General features: G+C 35.8%; 1 long non-coding RNA gene across 1 annotated transcript in view; it reads left to right on the forward strand.

Annotated features, from left to right (window-relative positions):
* The window catches only part of LOC145669232 (uncharacterized), a 123,808-nt gene extending 104,267 nt beyond the window's left edge, over window positions 1–19,541 (forward strand). Inside the window, exon 3 of the long non-coding RNA XR_014128171.1 lies at window positions 19,377–19,541. This is a non-coding gene — a long non-coding RNA (uncharacterized LOC145669232). The remainder of the gene's footprint in view (window positions 1–19,376) is intronic.
* The last annotated feature ends 6,048 nt before the right edge of the window (window positions 19,542–25,589 follow it).

Consider the following 25,589-nt stretch of genomic DNA (forward strand, 5'->3'; position numbering starts at 1 on the left):
TTTTCGAGTCACTATTTGTACATTTCGAACGTCTCCGGGTTTTTTTCATCTCCCTTTTTTTAACATTAGGCTAACATTTCAGTTCTGAGTGAGTGACTGATCTGAAGTTTAACATCTCGTGCAGCACTGAGGCCGTATGAGACGTGAACGAACAGCTAAACTTGGGATCCGAACCACATGAATTCTCTTCGGGAATCGAACCCTGGTCTCCCGTGCGGAAGATGCGTACTCTAATCATATAGCCATGAGGAAGTCAAACATTTTAGTTTTGTACAGTACAATATTTGTTGAGGTTGTTTGAAGGGCGTCATCTGGAGAGGGCAGAGGACAGTTACCCACTTCTAAGTGTGAATAATACATGTTTTATAATCAATTGTATGTAGTAATATACGGTACTAATAAATACTCTTGTATCAGTAAAGAGTGGTGGACAACATCGTCTCCGTGGCTTTTCTCGGACTATTTCCGTTTCCTCCGACTTCCTTATTCCACCATCTTCCATCGTCGTTCAGTTGCTTTAATCATCGTCTTCCTTAGCCTAAAGGGCATAATCATGGGACGTGAAACTGAAATATTTCATTTCATTTGTATCGGTGGAGAATCTTGTCCCTCTCTGAAACAAAACCTGAAATGATGCTGTTTGGCTGTTTCGTTGAGTTCACTCAGTGACCGATAAAACGCTATATTCTTTTTCGAAGCTATTTTTATTCCTTCTCACATTTAAGATCTCCACAAAATTCTTCAAGTATTAGAAACGAGCGGCTCCATAATGTAAGAAAGTCACGTGCTTCCCTAATTCATAGGAAGAAAATATATATATATTTTTTAAATATATGAACATTTATTCCTGTGTACGAATGAGGAACCACCGAAGAAGATTTTCGTAATTTTAATACTGAGTTTAGGTTTGGCAACAGCATAAGTCACGATTGGTGTTGTGGCTTGACTCTTTCTGGCGTTCGCCTGCCTCATAGAAAAGTCTTTTAAACGTCTGCCCTGGGATACAATGTAATAACATTTTTAGCGTGACTGAAAAATCTTTGCGGTAGAATGGAGAAGAGGAAATATGATGGAACATCTAAGCTCTATTCTGATGCGCGCTACAAGCGAACAAGATGGGGCGGATTTGTTCTGCTTCTAGCCAGGAAAAAAAAAAAAAAAAGCTGAAACATAAGACACGTTTCAAGGACGAGAGGGATTCCTCAATAGATATTTGGAACATTTTTTCATTTGTGATGCTTATATAGAAATTATTATGAGTTGAAAAATACTTCCATAATGCACTTTACACTTTCGGAATTTAATAACACTGGTTGATGCGTAACTTTCTTTTTCCGCCATTATTTGGGACATGAATGAATATTCTTGAACTGCATTTAAAATTGATTTATCTCTGAAAACAAGCATGGAAACTACAGACAAATATATGAGTGTTATATTCCTAATTCAAATAAATAGTCATAGAATTCGAATAAGCAGAGAATAGTAAATTGTCAAGTCATTTAGGGTAGATTTAAGTCGGGTAGCACTCGCGGCGGGTTTAATAAATTCAGTTCCCGCTAGACTTGCGGAACTTCACACACATCTTGGAGTTTCTTCGTGAATATACCTATATAGTTAACAAACGTGAATATACCTATATAGTCAGTCGTACGTTAAACAGTAGATCTAGGCCTTGGTGCTGAAAATATATGGTCTTGAAATCGAATGCGTGCTTGAATTCCAGTGCATTGTGAAATAATATTATGTAGTAGAAATGAAGCTTTTTTTTTTTTTTTTTTTTACTGTTACTTTTTTTGTCTGTTTTAAATTACAGTGTTAATAAGTATATTAATACAAATGTATTCGAATGATTTTTATACAATCGATTGAAAAGTTCAAATGAAAAAAGTATGCTGAACAGTATTGGTAAAGTTAATTGTTTTCCACTTTTCTGAAAACCGCGAATTCTGTGCTGACACGAGAAGGTCCCACAAGTTGTCGCTCAAATTTGATTGCCACAGAGCATCATGAAATGTGAAAATAAGCAAAATTTAAGGTGCTATGGACCAGAAGGATAGGAGCTACGGGGCTTCAAAATTTGAATATAAATAAATTTGAATATATATATCATGGAATTATGCATGTATAAACTAAATATCTTGGAAACCGTTAAAGTAATCAATATAACAGTTGCACAGTGTTGCTATAGGTGAAGCAGTGTTGTTACCAACAGCAAAAATGTGTTGTTTAAAACAGCATTATATGCAAGTTCACACAGATTTAAAATGCACTATTATCATTAAACATAACAGTGAAGTATAGTGGTTCAGTGTTGCACACTGTTGGAGCTCATGTAAATATTTGCTGAATAATAATAATAATAGAACAGACTACTCTCCGTCTACTTTTGCTTATATATTCATTCTTGTTAAACAGTGTACACTAACACTAAACAGTGTTAGAAATACATTTAAGAAAGTTCTTTAAAATAAATAGATTTGGTAGTTTTCTTTGTTTAACTCAATAAGGAAAATAGAATTCTGACTGTAATTTTAGACATTTTATGAGACTTTAAATGTTATTTGTGTTATTGTTTTTTCGGGCCTACCCTACTTGTGGTATTACGCTTCGCCACTGGTCATCTCCTATGTCTCAAGCGCAGAAAGACGTAAAACCATACGTAATGTGTTCTACAATGCTTCTAGACTTTAAAAAAATAAAAAAAAGAGCGAAGTAAAAACTTTATCGATTCTTTTATAATCGAATAATGAAGACGCTACTTTAGCGTATCTGTGTACTTACTTTGTTATTTCCCTCTAAGGAAATTCAGTAAAAGCACATTCACTTTACATGTACTCTATATTGTGTTGGTGATCATTTTCTCAAGAATGTCCAACAGTAATCAGCTAACATAGAATCACTTATCTTGTAAAGATGGGCGTGGTTAAATGTATGTTAAGGTAAATTTGATCTCGATTCCTGTGTATATGAATGTGTTAGTTACCATAATGATATACATTACGCTCGAGTTCGCCAGATCTGAATGAATTTAATGTAAATTTCATATTATATGTTCCAAAGCATGATGCCGATGCGATAGCAAGCTAGATCATGGGAAGCTGAAGTCAAGGCCACGGGGCTCGACCTGACATAATTAAACTTAAATTTTGAAAAAGAATAGAAATCCAAAAATAAATTAATTCTGATTGGTGATAAATTCAGTCAAGAAATTATTGATAGTCAAGAAATAAAAAAAAAATACTTGTACCATATCTAGCAGGGATAAGGAATTTAAATTTACTTTGCATAAATAGTAATCGTTATACGGTAATTCGGTAGCAGAAATAAAGTTTTACTTTAAAAAAAATAAGAGCTAATAACTTAATGAATGAAACAACAATTTAGAGTAGTCAACAAAAAGTTAAGAAAATAAATTTTAAGAATGAGAAAAAATCTTTCCAGCAGGAATCTTTGTTTAGAGTCTTATTCTGAAACTATTGATGACAGTAGCGGAATTATATTAATTGAATAGAAGGATTCCACCTGCAAACGTTTAAAAGAAATTTAATCTACCCCCAAACAATTCTCTGATGATCCTGAACAGTTTCTTATTTCTAATAAGCATTTAAAAAGTATATATATTTCCGTAAAAGGCAATTGAAAAAAATACAATTGATTTGAATTATTTCCGACACTCAATGAGTTTTGAATTTATCTTATTACAACTAAACAGCAGCGAACAGATGTTATAACTTGAACTCTGTTACATTATTTCGCTGCAGTATGTAGTAAAGACAAGTGCAATATATCATTGGAAAGCCCATAGTGTTACTTTTCCTACGAGATATAATTTGTTCCTATTGCTTGAAACGTTTTGGAACTATTATGTCCAATATTTTGGCAGTGTTTTGGTATGTATACAGCCCGTTGACTACTTGACTACGCCCCTGACATGTATTATAATGTTGGTGAAGTATATAAAACTATCCTTTCTGGTATAAGGAAAGCAACCTCCCGAGAGAAAAATGATTTTCTGTCGCCCGCCTTCAAGAAACTGGACTCATCACTGAATCAACTGCTGGAAATGTTGAGATCCTCCAATGCTTAACCTTCTCAATATCGCACACGGTCCACATCCGCCGGTTTCGACATATCGAAACTTTTAAGATAGGTATATTGCATGTACAGTGGATAGTATTCTACTTTACTGGTTTGGTTGAATGGCTTCGAAGATTTCCTGGGTATTAATAGAGCTATTCTTCAGTGTCAAAAAGCACAGAAGACCACGGTTCTGAATTAACTTTCCATCAACAGAAGTAATTCTTTTCCTCTTCTTTCGCCTTTCCTTCTTCTTTGAAGCCTCTTCTACCAATCAGCGGACTTCTTCTGTCGTTTAGTATTCAGCTTTTTTCCATCGTTTTTATATTCGTATATCTCATGGTGATGTGCGTTCTTTTAGTTTGGGCTCCCTGCATATGCAATACATAGAGCTTGGTGGTGAATAAACATCTCGTTTATTTCTCTTTCATCTTTTGACTTTAAATAAAGTATCACTAGCTTTTATTTGCTCCTTTTCTTGAATCTTATTTTCAGCTTGTCATGGAAATATTCCTGATTGAAGAGGCATTATTCTTGATTTATAGTGGAAGTAATTAAGGTTGGCCTAGTTTTTGAATATAAGTAGCGAATGGATACTGATAGAAATCAGGTTATCCATAATGGGTGATCCTGGAAGTAATGTCTAATCTCAAACTGAATGCCTCATCCTTTTAACTGTACAATAAAGTAATAATAATAATAATAATAATAATAATAATAATAATGATTAAGTACAATAGCATATGTGGTCTGTCCGAAGCTAACGTGGATGTTTGCTGTATCCGACTTTTTCCTACTAATTTTCAAATCAAAAATGTTTACTTACGAATGAGATACGTTTTGTGATATGAGCACAATTATTATAGCATTCGATTCATATTATGCGTACATTACATAATTAACAAAAAGTAAAGTTCAAAAGTTAATGATAATTTTATGTTAATTATATATGATTAACGATAGTGTGCACTGTCGAATTGGTAATGTAATGATGAAAGGCTTGAAGGAGGTATATTTATGTATAACACGTGGTTAATAGGTGGCGTGGTTCTGGTATACTATAAATTTTCGTATTTAAAAATCATTTTTGTCTATTTGCTGGAAAACTACGCATGAGAACTTACTATGAAATTTGCCATTTTGTTCTCTTTCGTGAGATTATCAATTGATGTATGTCTTTAGACATTTTTTCAATTATGTTCTAATAATATTGCAGAACTTTTTGTTCATTATTCGATTCCTAGTATGAGCTCATGTGTTTCAGATCTCTCACGTTAACCTGTAGGTCCACGTCTTATATAGCTTCGGTTCAGAAAAGGGATGCTAAACTCCAAATCAACCAACCAGTCTATTATTGATTGTTCCCATTAACACTTTTGATCCTTGGGGTGTTTAAATTTACAAAATCCTGTGTCCTGGAGAAAATAAGGGTTGATTTAAAAAATCGTATATTCGTTTTTTTTTCTGTGAATTGTTGAAACTTTCAGAAATAAAAGTAAATGTACCAATCTACTAGAAGATACCAGTTTCCGAGAGCTAGAGAAACATGTCAAAGTTCGAAGGTAGAACTAGGCTGTGACGTACTCAATGTGTGCAAACAATACTGTCAAGTTCATTCCGATTTCTCTTATTTCTTTCCAGTGAGGAATTTCAATTGATTTGCGTTTTTAAATGAAGGGACTCAATGGAATAAAGACACATTCCACAAATACCAACAAATTCTTCCTTTGAGTCGCAATTCCTTGTCCCTGCTGTTTTGTTTGTGCTCTAAAAAGTTACTATTGTAGTTTTGTGAGGCTCTTCTGAAATACCACCAGCCAGTTTGATCCTTCTAGTCAAAGGTGTAACTAGAGGGGAGCCAGGCGCTCCGTACAACCTCTTTCCTTCCTTAGCACAGGTAAGGTTCTTTCAGTTGTCAGAAGTAAGTCTCCCAGGCAAACTATCCTACTTACCCAAATCTTAGTATTGAATTAAAAGATCTTAGTGTAGTATTGAATTAAATAGAAAAAGAAAAAAAATAGAAGATAATGGAAACGGATGTTCTGATTGGGCCGAAAAGAAAATGTCTGTCGTCTGCCTTTAGTGCATGAAACCCCAGGTTCTATTCCCGGTAGGAGAGCGTTGAAATTTAAAAGCATTGTTTTGATTAGGGATTCCGCTTTAAACTGTAGATTCACTTATTATATAGCCATAAAGATGAACTACGAAGAAACATTCATTTTAAAATATCAACTTGTATAAAATGTTTTGAGAAGTAACTGTTTTCAAGTGATTGCAAATATTTTGATATCAAAGCAACATTGGTTACTGACACCAAGCCCCAAAGAGCTTAAACAGAGCATCTGGCGATTTGAAGTGTGAGTATGTTGATCAGCACTCCGCCAGTCCCATTGCAATTTCTTGACGAGAGTCAGCTTCTTCTCTCTTTTAGGTAGCTCATCAATTCTCCTTACACTGGCACATTATCTTTTGGTCATCCATCGGGGTTATTGCACTGCTACTGACTAAAGTAAATAAATTAATAAGATGAATCAATTGGGGCCAGAAACGCTTTTTTTTTTTCTAAATGTGATGGGAGTGTGGGACAACCGAGACCGACACAAGAGCGAAATTCCGAAGACACAAACTTTGATGCATTTAATACTATACAGTAATTATTTATGCACATTACATAAATGTTTTGCCATACGGATCTCGAAAATATAGAGGGAGCAATTATCCCCCACTGCGGGGGTCCATGATAGAGGTTAGTCATTTTTTTTTATGTATTGTAAAAAGTATACCTAATGAAATACTATTTTCAAAAAATAATGCGGTAGTTTTTAAGAAATTTTCCCCCGTAATTTGTGGATAAACAAAATCCGGGTTCGAGTCATTAGTAATGGACTGGTGGTGACCAGTTCTGAAAATATGGAAAGAATATTTCAATAGCTTGTAGTTTCATACAGTTCTTGACTGAGTTTTAGTATCATTGTTTAGGAAAATACGAGCAGCAACGATTATTTGAAATTCAAATATTTGCACGTCATCCTCCCCGATAAACATAGCCATTCTGTGGATTCTCTTGTTGAGGCAAGGAAGGATATTGCATGTTGCAGCGAAATTCAGTACATTGCTAATAGAAGATCTAAATGGAGCAACCAGACGAAATGTATCGTGGGAGATGGTAGAAATTTTCCAGTCATTGAAAGCAAAAATTCTTCTAGTCATATGATCTGAAGTTACACTATGTGTATCACAGGCGGCGAAACCACCCGGGCTATAGCCCTGGTCAATATTTAGGAAAGTATCAATTTTTAAAAAACATCACAATGTATTAAAAATTATAATAGAAATTAAGTAATGAATGACCACTCAGTTTTTCCGTGGAATCAATTATTGACAACGATGTAATAATAAAAATAAGTTTGTTGCTTTTGTTTTTCATCCATCATCCCTAGCTCCCAATAGTTTTCCTTCTTCCTCTCTCAACTACCACAGAAACACTGTAGAGACAACAATCTGTCAAATAAACTAGAGTTAAATAATAGGGACATGAATAGCTTTGTTGCTTCTGTGATCCTCACCCAACCCTGTTAAACACGACACAGAAATGAAAAAGAAAGAAAGAAACTTGATTTTTCGACACCTTAGAATCAAATATAGTTGAACAAAGCTCTTGCCTACTCCACAAGCTTCTGCTCTTCTCTCCTGCACTTTGTTTAAGTCGATTAGAGAACCTCCTGCTTTGAGAAAAAGAAAATGGAGAAAATAAAAAATTATAGATCTGTCTTGTTGGTGAAATACCTTCTTATTATTTCTAACGTCACTCATAGCAATAACAAGTACGTGTGTAATAGCATATATTATCACATTTTCCTTGACAAAACATTGTTCCAAACAATTACAGAAGAGTAATATCAGTGTGGAAGCCGAAGTGATGAATATACGAGCAGAAGTACAAAGCATTCCTTTCAGTCGAAACTTCACGACTTCATTGAAGTTAATGATAAAGTTTTGGAGAACGCAGAAAATTTGAGTTCTACATTACCACGGCAGAGAAGAATCCCGAAAAAAACATAATACAGCAAAATACGACACTGGTCATGTTCAGCACCGAATGAACTCTACCGTGAAAAAATACTTTGAAGTCTATGATTTGGTTTTAAACACCATGATCAGAGGATTTGAGGACTATATTTTCTCTGTATTCAAAGAACATACATTTTGATAACTTAAAAGCACAGTTAAAGATGCTTTTCTCGCTTCACAGAAGCAAAAATGATCCTTTAAACATCATTGAAGGTGTGTTCAAGTTCTGGTTGTCTTATTGAACGAAAGGAGATAACTCATTTGTTTTCGGAAGTTCATAAACTAACAATGCTTTACCTTACAGTTCCTATGACATCAGTGACAACAGAAAAAAAATATTTTCGGCTCTATGAAGAATGAAATTTTATCTTCGGAATACCGTGACCCACCATAGACTAAAACTACTTGATGCTTCTTCATTCCCACAAAAATCTCGAGGGAGTTTGAAATAACTCAGTACTATTGTTGAGGAGCTTACATTAGTCAAGAAGAAAGCTTATTATATAAATTTCAGTGCAGACAACTAAGTACGACGACTAGTGAATGAGTATTTTTCATCTTGAATATACATATTGTGATAATGGTCAATTTTTATTTGATAATGCCACTTTTTAAAAATAAGATTCTCTTTCGTGTAACTCACTAGTCTACAAGTTAAATTTACACTGTGTGTATTGAAGAGGGGGAGGGGGAGGGATTACAAGGTGCAATGGAGTTTGCTTCCTATCCGATGAACAAAACCTTGCTTTTTGTGAAATTCAGCACGGGCAAAGGTTTTCATCTTCCACCGTCACTGATGTGTATTGAAACTTGTGTCTTCTGGTTCGAAGAGCTCGTAATTCGATTGTGGTGGACAGCATTGTGTTTGAATTGTTATCCTGCAGTTCATAATCGTGGAACGTTAATCTAAAGATTTCAGATTTTGAAATTATGTATGATGATGTCTATACATGATATAAAGAATTTTGTTTTATTTAGTGATTCCTTACTTTAAAATATTTACTTTTGAATGATGTAGTTTAAGCTATAAATACCGGATCTATTATATTTTTGTATAGATTTACATATTTTTCCAAGGTAATGTTAATAAAAAGAAAAGGAAACACTGTGCTGATTTAGTAAGGGTTAACCTTGTAATATTTGAGCTTACACACACACACACACAAAAAAAAAAAAAAAGTTTGTGCTTAGTGTACCCTACATAAAATGGTTAAATAAAATCTGATGTTGCAGTGGCGTTTACATCATCTTGAGCTATGTATACCTTTCGAAGAAAGGAAAGAAAAAATGTTCCATTCGCAAGAACTAACGTAATACTGCTAAATAGCAATAACATTTTTTGTTTTTGTTTTTTCTCTACTCCTTCGGATTAAAAAAAAAAAAAAAAAAGTGGTAAGGGGAGTAATCTACTCGCTGTGGTATTGCAGCCTGAGGGAAGACAGTTGGCGCACGCGACTGCATTCAGTTATACTAGACACGCGTCCGTCATCTGCTGAAACCTACAACCTGCTGCTGCAAGAAGCCAACGAAGATAAAAACACTTTCCTTTTGCTTCTCTTGCTTTTTATTATTATTATTATTATTACTTAATATTTTTTGTTCTTATCCACTCGTTTTTGTCTTCCCTCTTTTCTCTTCTGATAGTCTTGTGAACAACTTTGCAGCTTCATAATTTATCGACTTGTTTTGGTTTACGTCAGCTGGTAAAATAATTTATATAGAACAGAGTACGATTTTTTATAAACACTTTCAGAAATATGCAGGAAAAGGATGTAGATTTACGAAACTGTAAGTTTCATTCCATTTTAAATCATCGGTGTATTTTAAGTCGCGACGTGCATGTACGTAGGCTATTATACTTCATACGTTTTCATATTTTAATCCAAGTCTACTACAAAACCTTTACTTCACAGCTTGCTAGTGCTTCAGATACAAGAGAAACTGAAGAATATGAGATGCACTCAGTGGCAGCTCTTGAAAGAAGTAATATCGGTAAACAAATAGATAAATAAACAATTTTTTTTCACTTCAAGCTAAAGGGAAGAGATCTTTAGAAAGTTGAATAAAAAAACTAGTATATTCGTAAGCTATATCTTCCCTGAAAATTTTAATTTTTACGTATCTGATTTCCCTCACGAGCCGCTACTGGATACACTAGGCATTGGTGCCGACTACACTGGTGCTCCAAGGTTTAATCACCAACTGGATATTTTTAGAGGTGCTCAGCATCAATTGGATTTTTGCGTCGGAAGTAATTTCTCAGTTACACTTTCGTGTACTGCAGAAAAGATAATCTAATACAAACTGCACCAATGAATGTGGTACTCAATTACATGATAATGTTAATTCAGATAACAGTAAATTGAGTAAGTTTTTTTTTTCAGTTGTGTACAATAATAATTCATATTCACATCCCAGTGTAATTTTTGTAGTATTATATCTTTAAGTAACTTCGAGTTTGGAGTTATTATTTTTTTTTAATTTCAAATGCGTTTATGTAAGTTGATGTGGGTGTGGAGAAGAATGGAGAGAATTGGCTCGATCGAGCGGAAAACAAATGAGAGCATGTTAGAAATGGTGGGGAAGAAAAGAACAATTTTACATATTGAGAAGGGAAGAGAAACAGGTTGGGACATTGGCTAAGAAAGAACTGTATCATGGGGGACATGCTAGAGGGTATGGTGGCAGGAAAGAGAGGGAGAGGACGAAAGAGACTACGATTAATGGACGATATCAACATAGAAAAATCGTATGTGAAGGCGAAGAGGTTGGCTGAACACCATGGAAGATAGAAGCTTCTCAGTTGTGGAAAGTGACCTACCAGTAATGGCAGAATACCAATGATGATGATGATCACTCGGTGGCTCAGTGGTAGACCAATCATCTTTGGTTCATCGAGTTCCTGGTTCTATTCCAGCTCCCGTGAAGTACATTTTGTAGTGTGTGTGTATTTTCTCAGTTTTCTTTCGTTTTTTCCTATTTCCCATTATTATTGTCTTTTTTAGCGTCGGAGCATAACTTGCGATGTCAAACTAACAAAGAAGTTACAAGATTAGTTGACCCATTTGCAGCTCTCACTTAAATCATTCTCAGATGTTTTAGAGCAATAATGACCAAACGGTGACCATCATCCGGCTCGCGAATAAAGAAGAAAATGTATGATTTGTTCCTTTTCTTAAATCAGTGTGTAAGGGAATGAGTGTAGCTGAGCATCATAATACAGAGTATACCTGAATCGAGATTTGATATTTAACTGAAAATATTTTATGTAACCTTTTGATTATTACCAACCCGATTCTGCAAACTAAGCCAGTAGCTGCTGGGACGATTTTTAGATTTCAAACGGATAATTTTTAAGCGTTCGTAGTTCAAGCTCATTGACCTAAACAAATGGAACCAGAAGCAGGATACTCAAGAGTGGAACAAGGATTCAGAAAACGTGTGAGTTACATACATTTAACTAACCGTCGCCCCAGTGGAGAATAGAACATTCCCCAATGTATGGTGTTTATTTGGTCTTGGCGTGCGGTTCGTTATTTAATTGGTCGTCACTATTTTAGACGGTTGATTGTAATTGTTATTATTTTAATATTTCCCTGTCTCTTTTCTTTGGCCAATCTTGCTAAACAGATTTGAAATGGAAGAACAAAATGTCAGTGTTTAGTTGTTGGAATTTCGTTCAGTACAAACTTTAGGTAATCGTACAGAGAGAGAGAGAGAGAGAGAAACCTGACTGACACCTTTGCAATTTAACATTGATTTTATAGTTTATTTTACTTCACTAGTGTACACTTTTGATAGTTTTTCAACTTCAAGAAGAAGTCCCCTAATTTTGAAACCAGTTCTTTTGAATGTGTGTAAAAGGAGAAAATCAAAATTCAGCACCTATAACAAAAGATAGAGCTTTTGCGTTTACAGGGATGGAAGATATATATGATTGGCATTAAATTGTGACGTCGTACACTTTGAAAACTCATTATTGAACAACACTGGATACTTCAAATAGCAGATAATTATAAGTCATTGCATCTTGTAAGTACGATTGAGTTGTAGAACAAAATTGCGACAGTGCTCTTACAATTGACATATTAAGAAGTTGAAAAAAAAAAATAAATAAAATAAAATAAAGAATCTAAGTAATCTCAAGTAAACTGGTCTGATTGATTGATTGCTTGAAACTCGTTTCAGTAAGAAGCTATATAAGATGAGATTTGCCGCTGAAAATGAAAAACAACCATTTGTCGAGTACCTGTACAGTTTGATGCAAAAGTACGAGGTGATAACCAAAATATCGGAGAATTATTTTTTATCGGGCAAACCAGTATCAGTACGACATTCTGCCGCTAGATGTCTCGAGGTACATGTAATAGCTAGTGCACCACAAAGTTGGCGTTGACTTTGGCGCATTCAGTTGTGAGTTGTAGTTGTGCGTGTCAGGACATGTTTCAGTGCTTATGCGATTTGTCAAATGGGGGACGATAAGTGCACGGCTATTTGCGTTCACAATGCGTTTTTATTGCTCATGCGTACGCTTTTAGTACGCTGACAATTTATTTAAGTGTGGATGGCTACTCATAATGTGCTGCAAACGTGAAAGCAATAAAAACACGCAGCGTATTTGGTGCGTTTCGGAACAATAGACCGTCTGCTGTTTAGAAGATCTCTAAAGGAAGGGGAAAAAAGGAGAAACGTGTTGCCAGGCAAGGAGGTTTTACCAAGAAACAGCTACTTGGAAGATGCTTTGTGCAGAGTATTGGAACTCTGCTATTATAGACCTGGACCTGGAAACCCTGACTGGCTCACAGTAAGATTTATAACTCTGGCGAAAGTAAAATTAACGAGTAGCCACCTAGGTCGCGTTCGGTAGGGAGTAACGCATCCCCGAATAGCCATACACGAAAGAGTAACGGATTTGCGTCAAGTTCTCTGTCAAGTTGAAGAAAACTACAGCTGAAACTTACTGCATGTTGAAAGAGGGTAGTGAGAGTGCATTGAGTCAAGTAAGAAAATTTGAGTGGTTCAAGCCTTTCAAAGAAAGCCGAGAATCTGCAGATGACGACTAACATTCTGGTCTACCGTCAACATGAACAACACCGAAAACGATAATGAAAGTGTGTGATGTGATTCGTAAAGACAGAAGGCAGACAATTCACGATGTTTGTAACAGACTTTGACTGTCGTACCATCATGTCAACGAATTCTATCTGATGAACTGAACATTAGACGAATTGCAGGTGAAGTTTGTCCCTCGCATTTTCAACATCGACAAAAAGAAAAAGAAATCAGTATTCAGACTTGCACTGAGCTGCAACAAAAAGTATAAGAGTGTCCAAACTTCTTATCCAGATACATTACAGATGATGAAACTTCGGTCTACGGTTATGACCCGAAAACGAAGCATCAATCATTACAATGGGAAATGACATCCTTCCAAGACCGAAGAAAGCTCGACAAGTTCGCAGCAGCATCAAGTCGATGATCATTATATTTTTTTCTACATTCGAGGAATTGTGTATAAGAAGTTTCAACTAGTCAGAATGTGAACGGGAAGTTATACTGTGAGGTTTTAAATAGACTGCGGGACAATGTTCGGCGCAAACGTCCAGAGCTGTGACTAGCGAAAGACTGGTTGATGGAGCATGACAACGCACCTGCGCACACCTCGCTCATTGTGGGGATAATTCCTGGCCAAAAACAACATGGTAACGGTCCCCCACCCTCCCTACTCTCCTGACGTAGTTCCGTGCAACTTCTACATGTTCCCAAAGATGAAACTCGCGTTGAAAGGGAGATGTTTTGACTCCCATTGGAGACATCCAAGTGGAATCCAACGGGTTCTGAACACCTTTCATCCAGATGACCTCCAGGAGTGCGTGCAAAAGTGGAAATAACGCTTGGATCGTTGCATATGCCAGAGGGGACTACTATGAAGGTGACAGAGCACATTAGGACATAAATATAGTTTTCTGATTTTTATGAGATTTTCGGATATTCTGAGTAGCATCTCGTATTAATTATGAAGTCAGTTTCTCTTTTTCTAGTGTTTTTTGAATGAGTTGAGTAGCTGAATTAGTGTTATCAGTAAAGCGTGGATTTAATATCAAAAGAAACAGCTAAAAATTGCTAGTGTAAAAGTAGTAGGCAAAATGTAAATATAAACAAATTGCTATTAAAATATTTAAAACTTAGAATACAGTCAATTTACGAATGGAATAAATAAATTGGATAGTATGTTAGTAATTGCCATTAAAATTGCAGGAAATCTGCAAATTGCAGAATACGTATGGGATGACATCTAATGAAATAAATTCGTATTATTATTGATTGCTCTTCAGTATAGTGAAATGAAAGAAAATGGTTGTAAGCAAACACTGTCACTGAACGTCAGATCCGAGCCCACCCCCCACCCCTCCACGAAATTTATAGGAATTAAGTGACTTTGGATATGTGTGTGGATATGTGGTGCACCATGCATCTAGCCACCTACCAAGCGTCATTATTTCCATGCCAAACAACATTGATGCTGCTGTGCGAGCCAATGGTGGACATACCAGATATCGAGTAGAAGGTCATTTTGTTTTAGTGGTCAGTGCATTTAAACAATGAAGTAAGATTTTGATTATTCTTCAATATATATAACCTCACATTTCTATACAATAGGGTGAAACGAAAAAACTTCATTTTTTAAATTTTTGATAGTGGGGAAAAGGTGCCTTTTTGTTTGAAAAAGACAAAAATAAAGTTTTAGTGTAATGGGGGCATGTTTTAGGATGCTGCAAGTGTGATAAAGCTTCATAAATTTGACGACTCTTGTATTATTTTCACCTCTTTCACTCTACTTTATTTATACTATAAAGACCTTGATTGTACTTGTCTTTAAATATATACATAGTTTCTTGGAGTTGAAATTTATTGTGAAGAGTTAAAAAAATAAAAAGCCAAAAATGTGCAAACGATCATTTTTTTTAAAACTAAAAATTGCTGTATATTACGATAAAATTATTATTTTCCGTCCCCAAAAGGTTTTCTTGGATGAAAAGACCTTACAAATAATTTGTGAATCAAATTCGTCATCATCAGAAGTTTGTGGTTACTACTGATTCTTTGGGAAACAGACCCCACAAGAAGGCGGCTTCCATTTCGTTTTCTTGAGGGAGAGGTTCGTATGGTTAAACGGTTATCATACGCGCCTTTGGTACGGGAGACCCGGATTCGATTCCCGGCGGAGCTCATGTGGATCGGATTCCATGTTAACCAGTAGGTCCCGTCTCATATAGTCTCGCTGCTGAAAGGGATGTTGAGCTGAAACTCACCTCTTTTAGGGAGAGCGTAGTATTAGAGTCTATGTTATACGTGCATGTAACACATATTGTAGTACCATATATACATCGAATGTAACACGCACCTGAATAGAATTTCAGTATATTTAGATCAAGATTTTCATTCACCCTACTGTAAATACTGTATCTGATACCATAATCTTCCGTCAGACAACGTAGTTTCTCAAAAAGCCAAGTAAACCAGAAAGACATCTGTGCTTGATAAAGCAGCTAAATATATATATATATATATATATATATATATATATATATATATATATATATATATATATATATATATATATATATATATACCCACGATAAAAATTAGTGTGGTTCTGCGTAGCGTAGTCGCTGACGTTCTCGCCTTTGGTGCCGTGGTATTTGCCGGGTTCATTTCCAGGTGGGGATAGGTCGAAAACAAGTAAAAAGCTTTTTCAGTGCAGTTACCCTGGCTTTCCTCATTCACACCAGGAAAATGCCGTGATTATACCAAATATATTAGTCCAAGGCCATTTCCTTCCTTCCCCATTCCTTTCTTCCTACCAAGTCTCCGGGTAGTGTGATCACCGAGGGACGTCGTCTCTCATACGTGATGGCTAAGATGCCACAATTGCCGAAAGCTTAGGAATCTAATTCCTAATAACCCTAAGAAAAACTAATTTGGAATGGATTAAAAATCCTTTGAAACAGCAAGATTTTCATGGTGCAAATTAATCGTATCTGTTTGAGAGACGGCAAATGTAAGTAGCACGTACATGCCAATCACTTCTTAAATTCAACTTGAGAAAAATGTGAGGAAAGGAAATTAGTCAACCTTCTCTACAATCCAGACTTCAAAAAGTAACGAATTTTTTTTGATAAATTTACTTAAAACATATTATTATGCGTGTGTCTGTCATGTAGACAGTAATGGATGCTATTTCGCAAAAACTACGGACACGAACTAACGTTTAATATAAATTTTATATCATCATTCAGATCTGGTATTAATGTTGTGAATAAAATTTATAAAACGTTAAATTTTCCAATGGAACAAGATCATAAGCAGCTGCTTCTGATGACTTGTTTACTCGTTTGGATTCTTGCATAACGATGAAACTTACTCAACAAAAGTGTCCGACGGTGGAATGTGATTTGTTTCATTCGAAATTCAATTTTAGGATGCATTTTGTTTTTAACAACGAATATCCAAGTTAACTGACACCAGCACCCTTGTTTCTGTTGGATGTCATCTGGCTACTGCAGCCGTGCGAGCGTTGCAGAGTTGAAAACGGTGAAACTAATACTTCCACTACTATTATTACTATTATTGGGCGCATAGCAGTTAATTTCTGCATTTTGAGGATTCCTTGAAGCATTGTTTTTTGTTTTGTTTTTTCTAACTAATGTAAATTGAGTGCTTGAAGGAAAGAACACGTGCCATAGGTTGAGTAATGAGTAGTGCCGGGAGACAGCTTAATGAGTTTCCGTGCCTTTATTGTTATGGCCATAGAAGATTAGTAAAGTTAAAAGCACGTTCAACAGCTGACACCTACCTATACGCTGCTTCTTTTAATGTGCTGTTTCTTTGCTCTCCGGAGATCCTTTTGTTTTGGAGCAAGCAGGACAGGGGAAACTACTTGTAAAATATAGATAAGAATAAGTGGCGATCATAACAAAAGAACAAATAATTGCAAATTAATATTAAGTTGATAAAGATTCTTTAAGAGTCTAGCTTTGCCTCTCCTTCGCTTTTCATTATTATTTTTGGAAAGAGGCGAAAAACGAACATAATCAGAACTCATTAGCATTTTGTTGTCTAACATGATGAATCATTCTTTCTGAGAGACTGTATTGTAATAAATTTGGGTCTATTAATTTGACATACCTCATTCCCCTTCTGGCTACTGTCCTGGCACACCACCATGTTAACTAAGTGAAGGATACAGTACATTCAAGGTGTCAGTTGATTCTTATGGTCGATTTATTTATTAGCACCGTGGCTCTGTGGTAGAGCGCTTACCTCTGGTGCGTTAGGTCTTTCTTTGTTTCCTGGCCAAGTAAGTTTGTGGTGGACAACATCGTGTCTGGGTGATTTTTCAGGACATACTCATTTCCTCTCTCTATCTCATTCCAGCAATTCTTCCATTATCATTCACTTGCTTCTATCATCGGCTCCCTTAGCCTAATAGGCATAACCATAGGGCGTTAAATTGAACAATCATTTTCATTTCATTTTTTGTTTAGAAATCATTTAATTACAAACAGTGAATACATTTTTAACCCCTCTGTGTATGTGAGATGAACATTAAAATTACGTCTTGTTTCGCCATAGTTCAGATTTTTTTTTTTTTTTTTTTTTTTTGTTAAGACAGAAGACTTTTAAGTTATCGAAGCCTCCCTCACCTTACGTCTCTCGATAGCTGGGTGAAGGGAAGAAGGTTTTCCCGATAAAAAGAAGGCATTTTACAGGTCAAAAACATTCAAGTGGTCCCTCATGTATTCTGCTCCCAAGAACTATTCCCCAATGATCTCTGTGTGTTTTGAAGATGAAGGATTTACTGCGAGGCAGAAGTTCTCAGTCCAAAAATGTCCTTGGAAGTGACACTTTTCAGTATCAAAAATATCCTACAAAAATACTTCTCACACGCTTTTGATAGATAGAACGATTGCAATAGTGTCTAGAATTTTCAGATACTTGATTGACAGATGATACTTTCCAAGGCTGCCCCTTCATTGTCAAGTGGATTGTGACCTATTTATTTACTTATTCATTGTACAGGGTGGTCCAAAAGTGTGGAAACAAATAAAATGCAAACCGCTCAGAAGTGGAGAGAAAGGGGGAAAATGATAACAGATGAGGGGGAAATCTTTTGAGACATATGGAACCATCGGCCGCCATCTTTAAATGACGGGAACCTTTTTAAATGGGAATCCTATCGTGTGATATATGAGATAGGACTGAAATTTTCCCAGAGATCCAGTGGTGAAATGTTTTGGCTCTACGACCAACAGCTCTTCCAAAAACATTTCACCATTGGATTCCTGGAAAAATTTAAGTCCTATTTGATGTATCACACGATAGCGTTCCCATTTAAAAAGTTCCCGCCATTTCAAGATGGCGGCCGATGATGCCATGTCTCAAAAGGTTTTCTCCCTCGTCTGTTATAATCAATCACTTCTGAACGTTTTGGATTTTATTTGGGCGTTTCCACACTTCTGGACCAGCCTGTAGGCCTACTTAAATCATGATCATGGTATGTTTATATAGTTCTTTTATTTCGTGCAAGGGGCCGCGGTGGCTCAGTGGTAGAGCGTTCACCTCTGGTGCTAGGGGTCTCGGGTTCAAACCCTGCTCCCGCCAAGTAAACTTTGTGGTGGACAAACACCGTGTGCGTGGGTTTTCTCGGGGTTCTCCCGTTTCCTCCCACTTTCTTCATTCCACCATTTCATTCATTACTCACCATCACCGTCTCCTTTAGCCTAACCGGCATAACCGTGGGACGTAAAACTCAAAATTTCATTTCATTTCATTTCGTGCAAAGCATTTACATTTCGCCATTACTGTGTATCTTTTGTTATTGTTAAGGGAGTGAATGTGATTATTATTTTCCCTAAGTGCCTTACTTTTTTCTCCAGTGTCATCTGAATTTGTTTTGCTATCGTAAATTATTTTTATTTCTTTTATTGCTAATATAGTTTGCTCTCAGTTTGTACTTTCCCCGTATGCTTTTTAAGGAAATGTTCGTCCCGTGCTTCATTGTATTCCTCTCATTCAAACAAAAGATGCATTTCCTTTTTCATACCGTGTCAAAAGATGCACCTCCTTATTCCATCCTCACCTTTCTCTCTCTGACAAACTTACCAGAACAACGTATAATTAATTGGTTGTTATTTTACTAATCATGTTTTTCTTTGTTTCAGGTGAGATACACCAAGACAGTTATCAGTAATGCATCGATTGCTGTGTGGTTTCTTGTAATACACTACCTCAGGTAGTCCGTGACTTGTGGCAATATTATCAGATACATTAAAATATTGCACTTGTCCCGGCCTATCTGGGGTGGGCTTTATCCCGCCAATTTTGTCAGGTTATGCCATAGTCTTCTGTCATGTGGTAAATACAAGTACGGTTCATAATGTAATATTTCGTAGAATATATTATTATTTCAAATGCAGTTTTTGTGATTATTTCACAATTTTAAAGGTAAACTTCATAGTGTGTAGTCTTAAAGGCAATAAGCCATAGTGTGTAGTCTTAAAGGCAGTACGCTGGTCAGTGGGTGATTTAAAATTGAATACTGTGTGTAGTCAGAACATCGTGAGTGTCAGTTGTGTTGCTGTTTGTTTTCTTGATATGAGTCTGATACCTACCTCTTTCAAGTTAATGATACCCACGACATGGTGAAAGCCATAGCTCTAACACCAACTGATATTTCCCAATGATATCTAAGTGCTGACTAGATCTGACACTGACATCAGTGGTAACCATGTAAATATTTTGTGAGTCTAGTTTCAGATTTTCATTTCAAAGGTTAGTATATATTTTGCATAGAACTAACTTTTCACTCTTGAGTATAGACCTTTCAAAATCTCTGCTATGACTTCCACCAGCTATCGTTATTTATACGTTTATTATCTTTACAAGTATTTAAAGCAACATTTAATGCTTAAAAGACTACAAATTGAAAATATCTAATTCAAATGTGAATCTTGCTTGGAAAATTTTAGTTTCTTGTTTGTGTTCGTTATTGAAATGTTCTTATTAAAAATTGTTAGTATTACAAATGCATGAATAGGTACTTTTTAAATGATGTTGAATTGAATTACTTATTTCTCTTTATAACTTAGTCCCATGACTGCTGTAGAATAATTAAAAGTTGATCAACAGTGTGATCACGGAAAGTGTAAATACTGGGGAAATCAAATACCTAGGTAGTATAAAATACAAGGAGACGCCCCAAAAATATTTTGACCCCGCAAAGAGGAAGATGATAACATGAAATAGGACACACCTAGAAAATTAGTAATATATTCCATTAATATCAATAACTTATTTCTAGTACTCGAACAGATTATGAACCTCACAGGTATAGAACTCAGCGGAGTGTGAACGGTGAACCAAACAAACCGTCCAATGTTTAGGTATGACTTCGTTGAGGGTGTGGAACGTCGTCCCTGCAGATGGTTGTTTAAATAATGGAACAAACTATAATCTGACTGCAATGTCAGAGAAATATGAGGGATGCAGTAGCTTTTCCCAAATCAAGTCTTGATAATGGTGCCCCGAGTGACCTAGCAAACGTGTGGGTTCGCGTTGTTTTGAAGCAGAAAACCACCTCTCTGATTCACAAGCACTGATTCCATGGTTTTTAATGTTTCATAATCACGCTGCAAGTAGACAGTTCCATTACTCATCTGGCGAAATGGCAGCAGTTCGCAAGGCACGATATTCGGTGCAGTTCAGCAAATACAAAGCATAACTTTATGTTGATGTAGTGGTGGTTTTGGTTGGTTGGGAGTGGGTTCATGTGATGCCAACCAATGATGATATCATGAATATCATTAAAAGAAAGAAAAAAAAAAGCCTTCTCATCACACCTCAACACTCCGTCCACAAACAACATCCTTCCTCTCGTGAGACATTTAAAAAGAAACAAGTGCATTTGCTTGTATTACGTTCTTATCTAAAGTCAACACACGTGGGATCCATTGTCCCAAGCTAGTGCAGTTGCTGGCGAATTATTCCCCCAGTGAAATTAAATGGTTCCTCCAAAACTTCACCCATTATCAATCTCAGTGATCACTTCGAGCGCCTTGTCGTCTTCCAGTGTGTCTATCTGCCGTACGTGATGTGATCTGGAGAAATTCGTTGTCTTAAATTTTTAACCACCGCTGTTCTTTCCGTTCATTTACCACGTTCCTATATAATGCCTGACATATTCCTGTTCTGCTGGAGTTTGTTCCACATGTTAAACTCTTAAATAATAAGAGGCCCGTAACGAACATTAAGACAAAGAGGGCCGAGGTCATATTTGGGGGCTTACTTGAGTTCAGCTTATATTCATACATATACCAGCGAACAACTGAAAGCATCAGAACGACTGAGGCCCCTGGCCTCCCATAGCTACGGGCTTCGAGTACAGTTTCTGGGATTTCTATTCTTGACCACCGCCAGTTAGACAGTCACGAAAAATATGCCATTTTTGGAATATACTTAATGACGATCCAACATTTATGGATAAACTAATCACTTAGGTAAATTAACTGTTAAGCAGGGTTCAAACCAAAACTGGAAGAAGTCAGTTGCAGTCCTAAGCATGTAATAAAAATGGTAACGCAGTAATATTTTTTTCCTAAACAGCTTTTCGCATTATTTTATCTACTCGATAAATCTATTACTATGTGTAAAAATATGGTCATGTCATAACTATTTAAAGAATGAAGGTATAGTTTTGAAAGTTGGTCAGTCTAAAATAAGACAGAATGCACGACGTAAAATGAAGTGTGAAACGTAATTAGAAAATCCATTTGTAAGTCAAAACAATAGTTCAAACGAAAATAGTAGTCCTAATTTGTGTCTTCAAACAATGGGTATACTTATTATTGTGTGCTCCTTTTAGAACTAATACCAACGGCTGTAAATTTATCAGCTATTATCAATTACCATAATTCTTAAAGCAATAATTCAGTTTTGGAAGGGTTATTTGCATGTTCAAACTATAATAATACAAAAAATGAAATATGCCAATATGTAATTAATATAAATTAACAGAAATATTACAAAATATAAAGTAAATAAGAGGTAATTTTTGAAGTATGTAGACTATAGACTTTAGTTGTACATCACTTGTGCCCACTTGGAATTGAAGAAAATCAAAAGAAATGTGGCAGCTTAGGTCGTGATGGGTGCACTTTGTGAACTGATTACAATCAAATTGCACTTGTCCCGGCCTGCCTTGCTCACATTACCAACATAAATGATTTTGGAGCAAGAGAATACAGCATGGTGGCAACGCAGAATCTGTTTTCAACATAGATGAAGAATTTTTGGGAACTCGCAATTGAAGTTCGGGTTCCATCTGCTTAATTGTATGGTCTAAAATTATCAGTAAGGTATTGTGTAAAATAGGATTAGTTTACTGTTTGCTTTTTAGTTGTTAAGTGGTCGATTTAAAAAGATTTATAGGGTGGACTATTTATCTTGGTATGCCCTAGGAACTTTAAAAGTAATGAGCAAAAAACGCTGACATTTTGTATGATATTTTGTATGCAAATATCGGCAGGAGATATTGTTTGACATACTCTGTGTTATCATAAGATTAACAGTGTTGCCAACCCAAAAAAGTACACTTTTTCAAATGGCACTGCGTCAGGTTATTACATATTTTCAAATCTACATGTAAAAGGGAAAGCATACAATATCAAATTTATCATACAGTGTTGCAAACTAAGGATCCCATAGTATCACAAACGTTGAAAAACAATCAAATTTGGGAGAGTTCACAGCAATAAAGCTAATGAGGAAAACAGGTTAATAAACATCAAAAAGTACCTTAATATCGCATACTATGGCCATCATCTGAGTACTTGGAACAAGTAGAAACAAAGCTACAAGGAATTAAAAATATTTTTTTTTCAAAGGAATTTATTTTTTAATAAAGTCTTTGGATAAGCATCACAGAACTACGTGTATGGTTTCCAATAGAGAAAAATACCATAATGCCATTAACAACAATTTGATACCTCAAACCCTTTGGGAGATGGGGCCGCGGTGGCTCAGTGGTAGAGCGTTCACCTCTGGTGCTTGTGGTCCCGGGTTCGATCCCAGCCCCCGCCAAGTGAACTTTGTGGTGGACAAACACCGTGTGCGTGGGTTTTCTCGGGGTTCTCCCGTTTCCTCCCACTTTCTTCACTCCACAATTTCACTCATCTCTCATCATCACCGTCTCCTTTAGCCTAACCGGCATAACCGTGGGACGTAAAACTCAAAGATTTCATTTCATTTTTTTCCCTTTGGGAGATATGAAATAATGAAATGATACATTGCTTAAATGGCGTGTTTGTAGGAACTTCGTAAAACAATTTTCGATTTAGTTTGCTTCTATAACAGTACAACAATACTTGTTCACATGTATAATTACAATAAGATCTCGGAATTATATAATTTTAAGTAGTGTTGCAAACACTGTATCTCCAGAACGGCTTGAGATATAAAATACTATAAACGACATCGTGATAAACGAATACTATCGTGATCTTCAGATATATTGAGAACAATTTATTCCATTGAATAAGATATATATCTAAGAAGTTTTTCGAAATTAAGCTTTTGAAAAAAAAAAAATTCGACCCCTTCCGTTCGTGAATCCGTTGTATAATGATCATAGTATTGTGCACTGAAGTACTTTGGATTGCATCGTCCCGTGTGTCTCATTTGCGTTCTTACTGCTCTAGAGGCCACCAGAATTACGTAGGATATTGTGATACTGTAGTACCCCTACTTTACAGCACTATGAAAAGTGTAGTATTATATGTCTTCGTTTTACATGTAAATTTGAACTGACGTAGTGCTATTTGAGAAAATAAAACTTCGTTGAGTTGGCAACTGTTAACCTTGTGGTATCATATGTACAGGGGGGCTCTTGACCTATGTGCAGAACCTCTACTTTTATGCTTTCTTGTAGTGACGTCACCACCGAGAAACTTAAGCTTGTCTGCTTCGCACATCAAGATTTATTAATAAGACAAACAACCCTTTATTTACTTTGGATTTTTGCTGTGTTTGAATTGTGTTGCTTTCCCTTGTAGTGGCAAATTTTAGTGGGAAAATCTTTCTATTTTATATTTTTTCACTACGTAGACGAATGTCATTAATGGTGAAAAAGTTAATATCTCGAAAGCTAATATATTCTTTATATGGGCTTGTGTGTATATAGACATGTGTGGTTTCGTAGAAGCTTAAATTCTGGAAACAGTATTGCAAGATTGTGTGGTGAACTTGAGTACGTGTGTACATATTTTTTTATATGTATTTGTCACTATTCTTTCATACAGTATAGTGTTTTCTTGTGAGTTTTTGTCTCTGTGCCTGCATAAATAATAATGCCCTCTTGTGCTGTAGCAAGTGCAGCAATCATAATAGATATTCTAAACAAAAGGTATAGGTATTGAGGTATTGTATACCATAGTTCTCCAAGGGACTTTGTTCTTGCTAAACACTGAGTCCACGCAGAGCCGGCTCTATCATATGTGCAACACGTGCATTTGCATGGGGCGGCAAGTTTCGAAGATCGGCAAAATCTGTCATAACTATATCATTTAAAATAAATATTTCTTGTTGGAAGCAGGCTTCATGATGATGGTAGTTAAATTCACTAAGCTGACCTATTTGAATTTTACATCCATAAATCATGACTAGATCGCATTAGTGTAGGGTCACATGGATGGTGCTAAAGTAAATGGTCAAATAAATCCCAGCATGAATTGCTTGATTGTTGTCAAATACAGGAACTCAATTCTCGAACAGTAGCGAACACCTGTTCCATTTAGTTAGTTATCACAGGTTTGATATGAAAACTAGTTTTATCTTTGTCACAGACAAGTTCCTTATCATTGAAGATGGAAACAAGTTTTTTTTTTTTTTTTTAATTTTTGAACATATAGAAGGAAGATCAAGAAATAAAGATAAAAGAGCTAGTTGCACTGGAATTTCAAACTGATATATTGAGATTGAAGCTGAATATTGAATTCTATATAAAAGGATTCCTCTTTCCTCTGCATCTTGTTTGCTTTATCTTTCACTAACATAATAGATACCGTAATTATTTTTTAAAAAAAAAAACAGACAGAACGATATTGTATTTGTGTTCTTTTATTGTATTGTGAAGTGTTTAGGCCTTTTCTGAGTGCCAGTGCACTTTCCTTCCCCTTGGTTGTTCATGATGGGGTAGCACCAGTGTTCGAAGTGGGGAAAAAAGCAGAGGTGGTATGTTTTATTAGAATTTTCATTCCACATACCGGCTATATGAATGTTGAAATACAGTGAGGGTATGTTGCCTAAAAGATTGCGTTTCTATTTACATAATGAATCAAAAGCATGGGAGAACTTCCCCATAGTTACGGGAAAAGGAACAT

The sequence above is a fragment of the Thermobia domestica genome, chromosome 13, assembly GCF_964235325.1.
Source record: "Thermobia domestica chromosome 13, izTheDome1.hap1.1, whole genome shotgun sequence".
NCBI lineage: Eukaryota > Metazoa > Arthropoda > Insecta > Zygentoma > Lepismatidae > Thermobia > Thermobia domestica.